This window comes from Ursus maritimus, unplaced genomic scaffold (assembly GCF_017311325.1).
Source record: "Ursus maritimus isolate PB19 unplaced genomic scaffold, ASM1731132v1 scaffold_9, whole genome shotgun sequence".
NCBI lineage: Eukaryota > Metazoa > Chordata > Mammalia > Carnivora > Ursidae > Ursus > Ursus maritimus.
The window spans coordinates 65,095,789-65,112,186 of record NW_024427107.1 but is presented as its reverse complement, the minus strand read 5'-3'; the positions used below and the strand labels follow the sequence as shown (position 1 = coordinate 65,112,186).

The 16,398-nt window shown below is 46.2% G+C and overlaps 1 protein-coding gene across 5 annotated transcripts in view; it reads left to right on the top strand.

Moving 5' to 3' along the window:
- Positions 1-16,398, top strand: part of MTSS1 (MTSS I-BAR domain containing 1) — a 157,665-nt gene that overhangs the window by 58,181 nt on the left and 83,086 nt on the right. The gene's annotated exons all lie outside the window — the stretch shown is intronic.

The following is a 16,398-nucleotide window of genomic DNA, read 5'->3' as shown; positions in this document are numbered from 1 at the left end:
TCCTGCTGTAGTTGTGAAACTGAGGGGTAGAAGCTCAGCTTTGGGTCTTTTGGATCAAGCAGATCTGGTGACACCTCCTGTCCACAGTGCCATTTGTAGATTTAGGGCCAGAAGAAAACATGCTGGAGAAGATGTGGCATGTGGAACCGGTTGTGCCCATAAGAAAACCAAATGGGGATGGGGCGCCTGGGTGGCTCAGCCGTTAAGCGTCTGCCTTCGGCTCAGGTCATGATCCCTGGGTCCTGGGATCAAGCCCCACATCAGGCTCCCTGCTTAGTGGGAAGCCTGCTTCTCCCTCTCATTCTCTCCTTACTTGTGTTCCCTCTCTCGCTGTCTCTCTGTCAAATAAATAAATAAAATATTTTTAAAAAGAAAGAAAGAAAACCAAATGGGGAGAGTAGAAGTACCATCCTGCTCCAGCATGCTCAGCAGTTCTGTGGGAACACGTGTGGCTGATTGTGCTGCGCCATCTTGGATCTAGAGTTAGCCGGTGGAGCTCGAAGCCCTGGAGCCTTTGAATCTTAGTTCTGTAGCTTGACAGCTGTGCATCCTTGTGCTAATTACAGAACCTTTTCAGGACTCCCATTTCCTCACTTGTCTGAAATGATAATAATACCTACCTTGCTGGGTTATTATTTGTTTGTTGTAATAAAATACACATACCATAAAATTTACCATTTGAAATATTTTTTAAAATTTATTTTTTAGACAGGGGAGGGGCAGAGGGAGAAGGAGAGACAGAATCTGAAGCAGGCTCCATGCATAGCACAGAGCCCGATGTGGGGCTCAGTTTCACCAGTCTGAGATCGTGACCTGAGCCAAAATGAAGAGTCAGATGTTTAACTGATTGAGCCACCCAGGTGCCCCACCATTTTAACCATTTCTAAGTGTACATTTCAGTGGCGTTAAGTATATTCACATTGTTGTGCATCCATCACAACCATCCATCTCTAGAGCTTTTCACTGCCCCAAACTGAAACTCTGTGCCCATTATATAATAACGCCCATTCTCCTCTAAAAGAACTGAGATTTGAACCCAGGATTTTGGGCTACATGTGTCTAGTGCTCTTTCTACCACATTACAACTCAAGAAAGTTTGCTGTCTTAAATGTTTGATATCTCCTAAGAATCTGTTGTGTTACTTGGCACTGTCTACAGAAATGTGTTTTCTGAATACCTCAGACCTATCCCTGATCTAGCAGTGTGGGTGAAGAGTCTGGACCAGTGAGCCTGGAGTTCTTCCCAGTGATGGCTAAGCTCCAAATCCCCCGGGAGAGCTTCCCATGGAGGTCTTCCTACACCCCAAACTCACAATGGAAACTCAGATTCTGAGAGAGGAGGCAGTGGAGTCATTGGTTTCCCCTCCACCTGAATCCCAGCCTACTCCCCGATTTGTTCTTTTTTTTCTTTTCTTTTCTTTTCTTTTCTTTTCTTTTCTTTTCTTTTCTTTTCTTTTTATAGAGCTAGCAGGATTAGACTTCTGTCTGGGGTTCATTTGAACTATTCCTTCTTAAATGGGAATCTTGATTTCTGTTCTTGTTCCCGTTCTCTTTGAGTCTTTCCCTCTTGTACTCCACCAGCAGCCTCCTGGCTGGTCTTCCCTGCCTCCTCTCCCGGGTGGCCTCCGTGCTGCCGATGGGTTTTCTTTCTGGCAGTCCAGATCGGATCACCCCACTTTTCTATCTGAAAACCCTCCATGACTCCCCATTGCGATGAAATAAAGCTCAAACCCTGCTGAGTGACATTCTCACTCTCTGCAAGGTGGCTCATCCTGAAATGTGTGACCCCCTCCTCCGTTCTCCTTGTCCCCTAACTGGACACACTGACGCAAGGGCTCTTCATCTCCCCTCTGAGGCAGTAGTGAAAGCTGTGACCTCCTACCTGGAAAGGTGTGTATTCACCCAACTAACTCTCCACTCAATTTCAAGGGGTCTGTGGATCCCAGCTGTGAACTTTGCCTGATGCTATGCCGGACCATTTCTGGGAAGACTGCACTCGACCTCTTCGCCTTTGCTCATGCTCTTTCCTTATAGCCTCCCGTCTCTGTCCTTCCCACCTTCCATCAGTATTTCTCTTCAGTGTACCTTCCTGCCAGAATTAAGTTTTCCTTCTATTGTTCTCGCACAGCACATGGCTGGAACACCTGTTTCACATTTGTATTAGAGTTGATAGTTTGCATGGTTGCCTCACCCATGTGTTCCAGAGCACGATGCCTTACATTTGCTGTACACCTAGGCATGCATTCCTTCCTTCCTTCCTTTAGCATATGTTTTTCTAGCCCTCATGAGCTAGCTATAGTGCTGGGCCCCAGCGATATGCTAAAAGATATGACCCACTGTTTACCCCCAGAGAGATCAGTTTAATGTAGAATGTATCCAGATAAACAGGTCCGAGAGCGAGGGGTGGGGGAAGAGAGAAGCCAGGAGGAAATCACTGAAGGCTTCCTGGAGGTGGGTGCCAAATGAGGATGGAGACAAAGTAAGCAAAGGCCCAAAAGTGAGACTAAGTGAATGAATGAACTTTGGATGACATTTTATGAACTAAGATCTCTAGAGATGGGAAAAGAGAGGAACGTAGTGTTCATTGATTAGATTCAGGAAGAAAAATAGAATTCAACACTGAACAGATTGTTGAATAGAGCGAAGGAATCTTTAAAGAATCCCAGAGAGACAACCCTGCAGGACTAATTTTTGTCTTCAGTTTTGGAAGGCAGCCCTGCTTCTTGGGTATACACAGGCATTCAAGTCATCTAGGTGCTGTAAGGCACCCCACGGATTACCTGGCACAAACATTTGCCTTAGGGCGAGTTATTTATCCTCTCTGCTCAGTGTCCATATCAATAAGGGGGGGGACTAAAAATAGATACTTTCTCAAACCCAAGATACTCTCAGTTAAGCTGCACCTTTATTTTTTTTATACCCATAGGAACAAAGTCCTGCTAATGCAAGTATGACATTGCTTTTTTTAGAGATATTAAAATATGGGGAGAGAAAGGATTGACGGTAGAATGAATCGAGACGTCGGCTTGGACTTGGTGAAATATGGTCGTCTGGGTTCAGGTGGACAGTCCTGGGCACACAGTCATTACTCAGTATGTGTTGATGATGGTGGCGGTGGTGTTTATAGAAAGGGGGAAACAGGCCTGGAGGCTGAAGTGACTAATGGCTTGATAGAAGCCAAAGCTCTCTGGAAAGCGCTCTCATTGCAGATTCTGCAGATTTCCGACTAGCCAGGTCTCCTGATGAGCAAGAGCCCTGGCTGCCTGTAAGTCCATGTGACCGTGGGCTGTGAATGTGTGTGCTTTGGGGTATGAGAGAACCCCATGGTCATCCGCCTTTTCCAAACCAAAGGGAAAATGAGGGGCTCGGTTTTAGAGAGTGGCCTTTAATCTCACATACTCTAAACTCTCATCTGCACACTCCCAACCATTAGAGAGACGTTTTGTAACCTTAAATGGTCGGGTTCAGACCTGAGTGCCTGGGTGCTACCAAATTAAAGGCCAGTGGGAAGCCACTTGGAGGGCTCAGCCGCTGGGCCTTGCGGTGGGGGAGCCTTTATCTAGAGACGGGCCTTGCCGGAAGGGAATGGCCACGCCTGTGTCTCAGGCCACTTTAATTAGGGCCATTGACTCCATTGCCCTCTGATGACAGGTTGAACTAAGGCCTGTGGTTCCAAGTCATGAAACCACTCCTGGGAAAAGCCTAGCAGAGCTGTGGGTAGCACCCTAATGCCTCCAGAGGGGGTGGCCTTGCAGGCTCTAGCCTCTGCCCGCCAGTCCAGTGTGCCCCCCTGCTGTTCCCCGATTGGACTTCACCTCTTGTCCCACTCAAGAGTCTAGGTAGTTTCTTCCCACATCCCTGGGCATGGGGTTGCTTCTGTGTTTTGCCCACGGTCGATCCTTTGTCTGCCAACACTACGTGGCCAACTCATCATCAGCTTTTAGACTCATGCTGGGCACTGCCTCTTGAGAAGGCTTTCTGTGAGCCTTGCTTATTCCCTGTGCTCCCCTGGTGCCCTGGCTTATCTCTTCCATTGCATTTTCTATTATCATTTTCGGTTCTGTGTGTCTTTGCCCTTCTTGAAGAATGGGATTGCATCTTCTTTTTCTTTGTATCTACTGTGCTTTGCACATAGCAGGCCATTTACAAAAGGACACTGGAATGGACAAAGACAAAATGGCAGAAGGTGATACTCTGAGGGTCCTTTGAGGAGGAGGAGGAAGAGGAAAGCAGCCTGTGTTTGTAGGTGAAAATAATGGGTCACGTGGCAGAGGAGCCAAGAAGGCGAAGAGAATTCACAAAACCTCTTGCATTAAGGAGTGTGGGATAAAGCAGAAGTGGGGATGCTCCTACACTTGACATTGGCAGGGGCATGGATGGGGCAGGTGGGTCATTTGGGGCAGATTGTGCATATGCAAGTCTGGGTTTCCTGCCAGGGTCTTGAGTCCCGGCTTTTTGAGGCTTCAGGGAGGGAGGGGACTGTGAATGGGCCAGTGAACACAGGACGCTGGGGATTTTCCTTCCCTCCAGGGGACAAGTGTCCTTAGCTTCACTTACAGCTCTTTGCCAAAGCCTTTGTGGGAAGCCTCCTTGAGCAAAAGGGCACCTGAGGCTATGACTTTCTCAACAAACGTGTGTTGTTCACTTAGTATGAGGTTTTATCAAGTGGCCTAAGGAAAGACTTAACAGCACAATGTGCTAGTTCCTGAGAGGGAGTTTATGGCTGAGCTGCAGGTGTTCCTTTTCTGAAGAGACCTACTTGTAGGCCTCAGGTGCAGGTCAGCGCAGGCCACCTGTTTCTGTGCCCGAGGCCATCCAGACAGCACCTGACACAGCGACTCTGAGTGCGGGGTGGGAGCGGGGCACTGACAACCAGCGTCCTCATCTGGTTAAAGGTGAGCAGCTGCCCTTTGGATCAGAAATGGCTCAGTGCCACATTTCTCAGCCACTCAGACCCTTAGGAAGTCGCCCTTGATCTCCGCGTGCTTTGTCTGACTGCAGAGTGCTATCAGGTATAGGGAAGCATTGATACTTACAAATAAAATATCCCCGGCTTCGCTTCTCTGCCTGTGCCTATGTCCCAATATTTATAAAGGTCACAATAGCTTTATTTTTCTCGGGGGGGGGGGTTCTCAGCTGTGTATTAGAATCATTTGGCTAGCTATTTGAAAAGTAGGTGTGCCACACCCTGTCTTCAGAGGTGATTCAGGAGGTCTGGAAAGAGCTCGGCTCCTGAGTATTTTGGAAAAGCTCTCCATCTCCAAGTAATTTTCATGGGTGCCCTAGACCAAGAACCACTGGATTAGAAGGACAGGCTTCTTGGTGGCAGAGCCTGAACCCTCTCTATCTTGGTGTCTCTTGCTGTACCTCGCATTTAGGACCATCCAGAAATATTCATTGAACACCCGCCAGGGCCAGGCCCTAGAATACAGTGGTGAACATCACTGTTGGTGCTTCTGGAGCCTCCGTGGAGGGTGGGGTGCCTGTTTGTGTTAGATGCTAAGGAAATATGGAGACCAGCTTCTCTTCATGCTCAGGCGTCGTTGGAGTCTGGTCTTCCCAAACACCATTGGGAGGTACCCTGGAATATTGTTCGGTGTTAGTAGTGAATGAGATAAATAGATTTAAAACGCCATCCTTGCCTTTTCCGTCGACTTTGAGACTAAAGAGCAGAGCCTGCAGACAAGACTGGGCTGGATCCTTTTCCTTTTTCTTTAATACAAAATGAAGCTGAGGTTGGCTTCCTTTTCTATTTTAAATGCCTCTTACATTCACTCTGCAACATTTCTTGATCACCTCTTATGTGCTGGACGTGGCCACGAAGGTAAGTAAAGCACAGCCCCCAAACTTGTGGCTTGCTTAGTCTAAGCGGGGGAGACCGATGGGGAAAACAGATAAATGCAAAGAAGCCTAATAGGTTCTCCATGTGTGATGAGCAGACTGGGAACAGGCTCTTTGCTAAAGTGGCTTTGGTCATTTGAATAAATAGAGAAACCCTTTATGAGGCCCTGCTGTGCTGATTTGATTTCCCACGTTCATCGCCAGCCCCATCTTTGAAGGGTGGCATTTGTAGGGAGGGGCGGATCCAGGTCGGAAGCTCGCTGCCCCTCACCTGGGCTGGGAAGGCTCTGGCTTGTGTTTTCTCCCGGCGGTGTCTGTACCTGTGGCCTTGCTAGGATCCCACTACCTGATCATTTGGCCTTTTCATGCATTATGGTCACATGTATATTCTCACTTGCAGATTCCTTTTGAATTAGCCTGAGAAACAGAAGAATGTGTGCTTTGGTGGGCACTGGGGAACTGGGTCATGAAACGTGCTCTTTGTCTAGACACTGTAATTATCAGCCTATGCAGGCATGGGCCTTTTACAAATATCCGTCTGTTTACAGGACAAAAGAGAAAAAAAAACAGAAGGAAATAAACCTATATCATTTTGGAGTTGTTTCTGGGTGGTGGGGTTTCTGAGTGACCTTTTCCCAGGTTTTTTACTCTTCAGTATTACCTTTTCTTTTGGAAAAAGCAGATTGACTTCAGTTTTTAAAACATATGTGTTAGAGAGTTTTTCTTACTGAAGCTCTTTGCTCAAAGGATGCAGGTTCCGAGTGATGAACTTCCTAATGAGGGGGCTGCTCTCCTGCCCTGGGGCATCTTGCTGCAGGGCTGGGCCTTCACGGTGTTCACGACTGTTGCCTCCCTGTCTCTGTTGATGGAGTTTTCAGTCAGCCGCAGGGCATCAGTTCTCCCCCTTTGGCCCAGGTGGGGAAAGGAGCCTTCACAGTGGGGAGAACCAGAATATCGTGGGGGGAGAATTTGCTATCAGAGGGGAGGGTTCTGGGCTGCCCCACCGTGAGGATTTCAGCACCATTCACATTATACGCACTTAGAGCATCCTTCATGGAAATATCGGGACTGCTTGAATTCCCTCATTAAGCCACAGCCTCCTTTTTGGTGTAGAGTGGGAGGCATCTCAGTCCAGGCAAGTAAGTGGGAGCGGGGCTTAAGCTATAACCCAGGAAGTTCCTTTTCTGTTGGAGGAGTGGGGTGGTGATCTGTGCTATGGTGGGGGAGGCCTTGCTGATTTATTGCCTCACCCCTGTGTGAGGGTGTGGGTGTGTGTGTGTGTGTGTGTGTGTGTGTACTTCTCTCTAAATACCATAATATACCTTCTAATTATAACCTTGTGTCGTTGGTTTCTTGCCCCCTCCTTCCCCTGTTGACTTTCTTTTGGCTAAAATGCCACCCTGTTCTAGGGCTTGTGTTTCTGTGGCACAACTTATTTCAGAGTGCTCATATGATTGTGCTTTTTTGAAACCTGACTCTAGGCTGCCCAGTGCCTCGTCATGTCGCACAGTTGAGCCCAAAGCCAGTGCGGGGCTTTTCAAAGTTCTTTTCTTTAACGTACATGTGTGGACTGCCTTGAAGTCCAAGGATATCACTGGGACAGTTGCTCGGTTTTGAGATCTAACTGGTTAGAATGGCCATCCCACCTGCCGTATTTTGTTGGGGTGGGGAGCAGTAAGTTTGAGTAAGTGAAGATACAGACTGTTTCTAATACTCTGGCTTTTGTTACTCACCTTCCACGGGAAATGGATCACAAGGTCTGATTTTAACAGTGAGGAGTCAGGAGGAGGGTTACTCCTTACAATGGTGTGTCCCTGATGGATGGTCCCACGGTATAGTGATTAGCACACCTCCCAACGATGGTGTGTCCCTGTGGTTATTTCTGTTTAGTTATTTTATTTGGACTCTCAATTTCATTCCATTGTTCAGGATCACTCTCACTGTCTGAAGTGGATTTAATATCCATTCTTTAATGTCTTCACACTACTTTTAGTACATTCTGTTTTTTCCTGTGTATTTTATTAATTCCTCAGGGTTATGGGTTCTCCACTCATCCATCCATCCACCTTCTGTCCACTCAGCAGGCATTTGAATGCCAGCCATGAGCCAGGCACTGGGCTAGATGCTGCTGATTTGAAGAACCACAATCCTTTCCTTCAGGGCCTTGGTCGAGATAGAAATATCTCTGGGGAAACCAGTTCCAGGGAAAATGTGATCCAGGGGCTGGGAGAGGTTTCTGTAAGAAGGTAGGGAGGGCACCCAGGTGGGAGTGGGGTGGCCTAGGTGTTATTCCATCACTCTGCTTAGGGAGAGGATCCAGAAGATGACCAGATAATTTTTCACGGTCCCCTTTGATGCTATGACAATTGTACCTTGTCTGTTTCCTCCCAAGAATGTCTATGGAGTTTATAATTTAACCAGTGGGAACAATGGGGTTTAAGTGTTTGGCTCTTTGCTTCTGGAGTCAAATCATAGTTCTTAGCCTTTAATCTCCCGAGAAATGAGCTGAATGGCTCCATGTGATTTTTAAGTAGCTTTTCTGGAATAAGCCTACAGTGCTGATCTATGTGCTGTGATCCAAGTGTTTCACTTTATTTGAAGAGAAACGTTCAGGTAAAGGCACGTATGTATATATGATCATTCCTGAGATGTGAGTCACTAAAGTGGATCGAGTCACGGGGGAAACGTAGTAAACCACAGCTGGCAGATCCATAGAATCCGAGCTCTTAAACCATGTGGTAGGTGAGACTACTTGGCTGTTACGTATTCAAAGCTACCCCAATGTGAGAAATAACTGTCTGAGCAGGATAGAAAGGTAATTTTCATAGCAACTTGTTTCATCTCAGATCCTCCACAATGCTAGTTGTATCAAGGTTCTTAACTAGTGTTGAGTTCTTGTAAAGGGACTATTTGTCAGAGTTAAGCTGGTAGATTATTAACGTCCTATACAACAAACGTCAGAATTGCTAGGATTTGTTCACATTCATTTGATATAATGCAAAGATGGTATGTGAGTCAGTTTGAGCTTCTGTGACAAAAATACCACAGGCTGGGAGGCTTAAACAACAAATTCATTTCTCACAGTTCTGGAGGCTGGGACATCCAGGGTCAAGGTGCTGGCTGATTGGGTTCCTTGAGAGGCTGTCTTCCTGATTTGTAGTTGGACACCTCCTTGCTGTGTCTTCACATGGCAGAGAAAATCATATCTCTTGAGTCTCTTTTTATAAGGGCACTAACCCCATCCATGAGGGTTCCACACTTCATGACCTATTTCCCTTCCAAAGGCCCTACCTCCAAATACCATCACATTGGGGATTAGGGCTTCAGTATATGAATTTTGGGGGGGGGATACAACATTCAGTCCATAACAGATGGAGAAGGATTTCATTTTGTAATGCTTGTAATTTGACAACTTGAAATAGGTTAATAATGAGGTTATCAGCTGGGTTCCAAACCTCCTGAGGGGTGGGTGTGTGAGCTGAGGGTCTCATGCCTCTTTAAGGAGGTGGTACCTGGGGGTCCTGTGTGTTATTAGAAGGCCCTTATCTCCTGGTTAAATTTGGACTGGGGAAAGGGCTGTGTGTATCTGCCTTGTGCACGATGCATGGAGGGTGGGCTTGGGGTGACCCTGGAACGCTCTCTGGCACAGAGTTGCTGCTGAGCCTTTGTGTCTTTGTGCTCTGTTTTGGCTCAGTGCAGAGGGAGCTGGCCTCTGTTCACGTGCAGTCCATCTGTGACTAAATGTCCTTTGGTTTTGTTTTTTGTTTTTTTTTTTTAAGCTTACTCTGCCTTTAAAATGACATGTGTGTCAAGAAGAAGGAAATAGATCTTTCTAATTTTTATGGCTTCATTTAAAGAAGTTTTTAGTATGGGAATTTTTAAAAAAGATTTTATTAGAGAGAGAGAGAGGAAGAGTGGGAGGAGGGGCCAAGGGAGAGGGAGCAGCAGACCCCCACTGAGTGGGGAGCCTTACGTGGGGCTCAATCCCAGGACCCCCAGATCATGACCTGAGCCAAAGTCAGACGCTTAACCCACTGAGCCACCCAAGCGCCCCTAGTATGGGAATTTTTAAACACACACACAAAAGGAGACCAGATTCTCTGACGAACCCCATTTACCCATAACTCAAGTCAGCAACCATCAACTTGCTGCTAGGCTTACTTTCAGACAGGCACGGCCCTCCTGTTTTGTGTGCAGCAGTATCTTAAGCAAAATACACACATGACTTTAGCCATCTACACTTAAGCAGGAACCACTAACGGATTAGGCTTTAAAAAAACAACAGCCTGTAACCACAATACTGTTATCACTTCTAACAAAATTAACAGTCATTTCTTCACATCATTAGTCTGTACTCAGTTTTCCTCAGTTGTCTTTTATTTTTATTTATTTATTTTTTTAAGATGGGGGAGAGGGAGAGAGAGAATCTCAAGCAGACTCCACACAGAGTGCAGAGCTCAACTCAGGGCTCAATCCCAAGCTCCTGAGATCACGACCCGAGCTGAAACCAAAAGTCAGACGCTTAACTGACTGAAGCACCCAGGCGCCTCTGACTCAAATGTCTTTTACATTAGTTTGTTTGAATCAGAATACAAGGTCCTATCATTGTATTTGTTGATATGTGCTTAAATCTCTCTTAATTGAATCTAATCAGTAACTGCCCCTTCTCCTTTATTTATGTATCCAGCTGACTGTTGCAACAGGGTTGGCATCGAACATCTTGCCTTTTAGAATCATTTGCAGTGACTTTGGGAACAATTGCTTCCCTAGAAGGGCTTGGTGGACTTGCTTGGTACACAGGTGGGGCTCCGCTGGCCCCCTTGGCAAGTACCCACGCCTGGGCTGAGCCACAGGGCGGCTGCACTTAGCACGCCTGGCTCGTAAGCACATCATTTTCTGATCCACATGTTGCTCTGCTCTTTATGGGCTGCAGAGCAGAAAAGGGAGGGTGGGGTAGTGCCTGACTTGGGATGTGGTTTTATGATGAAGAATAGAGTGCCTGACTGATCTTTAAGTTTCTTATTAGACTGTCAGAGGTTTCAGCCTTAGAAGACCAGAGCCCAACACCCTGTTCTGTTTCTGTCTAACTCTGTGGCCTTGAGCAAATGATTTGAGCTTCAGGGTATTCTTGTCAAAAATTGGCAGAAGATAACTGGGTAGGGTTGATGAGAAGTGTAAGTAAGCTGTCAAGACCTGTTCACATCGGTTATCGTGTTTGCTGATACAGATCTTCCTTGACTTACAATGGGGTTAAGTCCCCATAAACCCACCGCAAGTTGAAAATACCGTGAACAGAAAATGCATGTGATACACTTAACCTGTGGAACATCCTAGCTTAGCAGAGCCCACCTCACATATGCTCAGAACACTTACATTAGCCTGTAGTTGGGCAAAATCATCTAACACAAAGCGTATCTAATAACGAGGTGTTGCATATTTCATGTCACTTATTGGGTGCCGTACTAAAAGCCACAAACAGTATGACTGCATGGGGGCAGGATGGTTGTCAGTGTATCGGTTGTTGACCTTCATGATCGTGGGGCTGACGGGGAGCCCCAGCATCGCTGGAGAGGATCGTCCCACGTATTGTTAGCTGGGGAAAAGGTCCACATTCACAATTCAGAGTATGTTTTCTAATGCATGTGTATCACTCTTGCACTATTGTAAACTTCAAAAAATCGTAAGTCGGGGACCATCTCTAGATATTTCACGTTATGCTTATCCCAGAATAGTCATGTGACTTATGCCCTCTCTTTTTCAGTAAGGCCACTGGGACCTAGAAGGATACCCAGCTGGCAAAGGTCACCTTTCTAGTAGAGACCGAGCCAGGTCAGGGTAAAGTATCTTGACTCCCGGAGTTCTTGACATAAGAATAGACTTCACAGGGTTTAGCGTGAACCTTTGAATGTTTACACTTTATGAAACTCTTGTTTTTCTCAAAATTCTTCGGAATTATGATTTGTCATTTCTTCTGATCTATGGGAGGGAAGAACTTTCCCGCTGTATAGTTTATTAATGTGCCTTACATTTTAGACACTGTTCTCACCATGAAAAGTGACAGACGGTGAGAGAGTACATGGGAACATTTACTTCTGTAATGGTTCTCGAAACAGGGAATTTTTTTTCTTTCTGAAGAATGCATTTCTTTAACACGAAAACTGGTTGAGAGAAGAGGGTCAAACATTTAAAAATAGGTTAAAGTTCATTTGGCAAAGAGTTTCATCCTCGGGATTTTCCTGGCAACTGTCTGCAGGAATGCTTCGGGCCTGTCCTTCCTTTCTTAGGAGTTGAGGCTGCTCTGTTAGCTGGCAGGCCGATGACGATGACCCACCTCGTTACCCTCACATGGGGTAGCAGCAGTAAGATATTTCTGGGAGCATCTGCCTAGCAATAGAAGCTCTGGAATGTAAATAACCTGAGATATAGCTGCTCAGCCTGAGAATCTGTGATGGGAAGGAGGACTCTTCCTGCAGCCAAGGCTATACAGCGGTCCTGTGATGGGCACCAGGGGATCAGTGAGTTAAGATTTGCTAAGTGTTTGGCATTCTTTGAGTGCAAGTTGCTTCTAGAGGTTCTCTTGACGGTGGACCTCCCCGAACATCTTTATAGGAAGTCCTAGTTGTAGTATCTCCTATGAAGAAAAAGGGTATTTTTATTCAAAATAGTTACAAAGGCGTTTTCCCCCCTTAAAACTAATGCATACATCCATTCCCTTGATAGTCTATCAACATAGTTGTAATGAATAAAAACCTACAAAATATGTAGTATGTGAGAAGTATTAGCTAACCATTTTGTTTCAAGATGGCGGGCTAAGCCACAAGTTTCACTTGGACATAACTTTGAGTTGATCCCTCTGTGGACTGGCCCTAACCAGCTGTCATCTCACAGAGCATTGCTGGGTTCCCTCATGTTGGCACAGGAATTGTTTGGGATTTCCCATGAGATCCACTTTTCTGAATTCCCACCCCAGTCCTTCTCCCACCTGCCTAGCGCATGTGTCCCATCCAGACATTCCAGAGCTAGGCCAGCCCCATGTGTCTGGGCACAGAACTGAGTGTGTTTGGGGTTTTAATCTGTGGATTCCTTTTGACAGTTGTCCCAAAAGGGATGGATAACTCAGGTGGTCATGGGGTCAAGCAGAGAATTTGGTGCAGTCAAGTCACAGAGTGAATGAGGTTGCAGAGGTGCTAGGTAACCTACCACCGGCATTGGGAAGGGGGGGGGCACAAACTTCAGGGTCTTTAGGTGGAGATTCATTCAAACAGACTCTGTGAGATCACTCTTTAGAAGCACTTTTCAGCATTCATTACAGGTTACTATCCATTTTTGTAAGGTTCCCAAGGTTCGCTATCTTAAAGTGTGACTGTTGGAGGTAGAAGGAGGGGTGGCTATGTCTCAAGATCCTCTAGGATAGAGACATACTGCACATTTTGTGCTTTACTCCTAATTAAGAGGCATGCTTTGATGTGCCTGTGATTATCTTCCTTGTTTGTGTTTTCTTATGCTATTCCTCAAGTCCCAGGTAAGGGTGGGAAGTGGATGCGAGACTGAATTGGTGAGATTCTGTTGCATTTCCTAGATCTCAGAAATTTGGAGCTTATTGGGAGAAAGCAGAGTTTTGTTGTCTTCTATAACAGCCTTAATCTTAAATCTTAAAGTATGCATTGACTGCGGACATTGGTAACCAGGTAGATACATGTGTGTGTGTGTGTGTGATTTTTTTTTTTTTTTTTTATTTGAAGAACCCTTGACTAGACATGTAGATTTTAGGCCTCCCTCTGCTGTTGCTTATCTGTGTGACCTCAGGTTATTCACATTCATTTTCTGGGTGTCAGTCTTCTCATCTGTCAAGTTGGACCATGAGATCTCCAGAGTCCCAGTTCTAGTGAATTAATAGGGAAATGCTGGGTCTGTGCAGACGCCCTGTTTCTCAGCCATGGCAGCCTTGGCTAACTGACATACCAATGTGCTGTCTTTGTAGGAAGGAATTGTGTTTTTCCTGTATATTGTTAGAAGGAACACACTCCCCCGCACTATAGGAATGCCCACAGACAATGGTGTAACCGCCCTGTCCCATACTGTAGCTACTGGCCACTTAATGGCTGTGAAGCACTTGAAATGTGACTGGTCTGCAATGAGATATATTTTTCAGTGGAAAATACACACTGGAGGGTGCCTGGGGGGCCCAGTTGGTTAAGCATCTGCCTTCAGCTCAGGTCATGATCCTGGAGTGCCCTACATTGGGCTCCCTGCTCAGTGGGAGGCTGCTTCTCCCTCTGCGCCTCCCCCTGCTCATATTCTCTCTCTCTTGCATGCTCTCTCTAATAAATAAATAAAATCTTAGAAAAAAGAAAAAAGAAAATATGCCCGGATTCTAAAGGACTTGATATTAAAAACAGAATTAAAGTATCTCATAAAGTGATTTGTAGGTTGGCTTTGTATTGAAATGACAATATTCTAGCTATATTGGGTTAAATAAAAATATATTATGAAAATTAATCGCTCCTGTTTCTTTTAATGGTAACAGGGCCCCAGAAATTAAAAAATCACTCCTGTGGCTTACTTTGTGGGTTGCATTCTATTTCTCTTGGACAGTGCTGATGGAGAGAAGAAATTCCTCTGTGGGGTCAGAATCGGAATAGATGTTTCCTGAGTCCCATCCAATTATTACAGAGTTTGTGATTCCTAGTGGACGGGGAAGTGTAACAGTGGTCAAAGCCTGTAGAAACAGCCTGGAAAGGGTGCCCAAGGGAGGTGGCCTTAGAACTGAGTTTTGAAGTTGGGGGGTGAAAATCCTTTAAGGAGAATGAAATGGACAGAATCGGGCTTTCTGGCGGACTAGGAACCCTCGAGGAGGAATGGGGCTCTGGGAGAGAACCATGAAAGGAGCTCTCTCCCTTTGGAACAGATTGCGCTGCAGGCCTCAGATCAGAAAGGATGAAGCCCAGCAAACAGGAAGTCCCTGGGTCCCCTAATCTGGGGGTCAAGGTGACCCCGAGGCAGTGCATCCCCTTGGATGATTTAGCAAGTTCTTCCTGTGCACGGGTGTTTTTCTGCTGAGTGTCGGCTGGGACTCTGTGACCAGTGGAGAGTCCTGTCCCAGAACAGCTGAAATAACTTCTTTTCTTGTGAAGCCTTTCGCATCGTTCTTTATCTGGTCTGTGGTTTCAGGGAACGGCCCTTCTGCAGCCGGGAAGAGCAGCAGCCTTTCTTTAGAGGGCAGAACTCTAAAGAGATGTTTTTAATGTAACATGTTCGCCGCTGGAGTTGTCAATGGCAAAAAAAGAAAACAACAAAAACCTGGCCACAGGGACGGTGTTCGGTAGCTAGGGGCCAGGAGAGCAGTTCAGTGTCATTTATGTGAGTGTGCTGAGTGTATTAAAGAAATGCTCTTTGAGTGGGCATGTCAGGCTCAAGTTTTCATTTTAGGCTTGCGCACGTGACCGACTGCTGCTATCGGCTTACTTTATGGCATGTTATCAGCTTAAGCCAGATGTCTTTCTGAAAAAGGCTCTTGTTGCCTGCTGCTTTAAGACTGACATCCTTGGAGGTGGCTTTTCTCAGGTCATAATTTTAAAAAATTGCTGTATGTGTGTTTGGGGAATGACTATGTGAATGAGAAGGGCAAAAAGTGGTCCAAAGCTGGGGATTGAAGTCAGGTAGATTCAACCCAGTGAGTCAAAGGAGCCAGCAGTTAAGGGACACCTGCTTTGGGCCAAGCATTGTCCTAGTTCATTCAGGCCTCATGGGGTGGCTTACTGTTATTTCCATTTCACAGATGAATGAACTTGGGCAGAGAGAGAGGTCCATTGACGTCCCCAAGGTCAATGGCTAGTCCATGGAAGAGTTGGAATTTGAATCTAGGCCCTAAATAATTGTGGACTTACCTGTATTAACTACCAAGGACTTGCCAGACCCTAGGGTCAGGTATGGAGTGGTGGGTGAGTCAGAGAGTTGTGACTTTGCTGCCAGGCCACAACTCCTTTCTGAGCCTCAGTTTTCCCAGCTTTGAAACTGATACCTAAACCCTGCCCTGCCACTTCATGGGATTTGTATTTAAGATCAGCTTGCCTGGAAGCAGGGAAATGTGAGGGGAAGGTCTGGGGGAAGTCTGGGGTGGTTGAAGGCTGTGCCTGGTTTTGGTTTGCATATGTCAGAAGCGATGGGGTGGAATGGGAGGATGGGGGAGAGGGCTGAGATGTGGCTGCCCCTGGCTTAGGACATTGTCATGATTTGGTCATGTTGGGTGCCTGCCCCTCACTTTGTCCTGATCATCTTGTTTCTTATCATTTGCCGTGCACTCTGGCTGGCGTCACTACCCACATAAAGGAACAGGAGTGGGATCTCACAGCCCTTGAAAGCATCATCTCTTCACAACTGGCTAGTCCATGATGCTGTGGTTTTGTCACTGTCTTGGGTACCCTATTCTACTTGCTTTCTGTTAATAAGGTTAAACACACAGTGTTTAAAGATTGACCCTAGGTGGCTAAGCTCTGGGGCTTTTCCACATCCTGAGGCTGCCTGAAATTTGGTATGGAAAGATTCTATCCAGAAACCA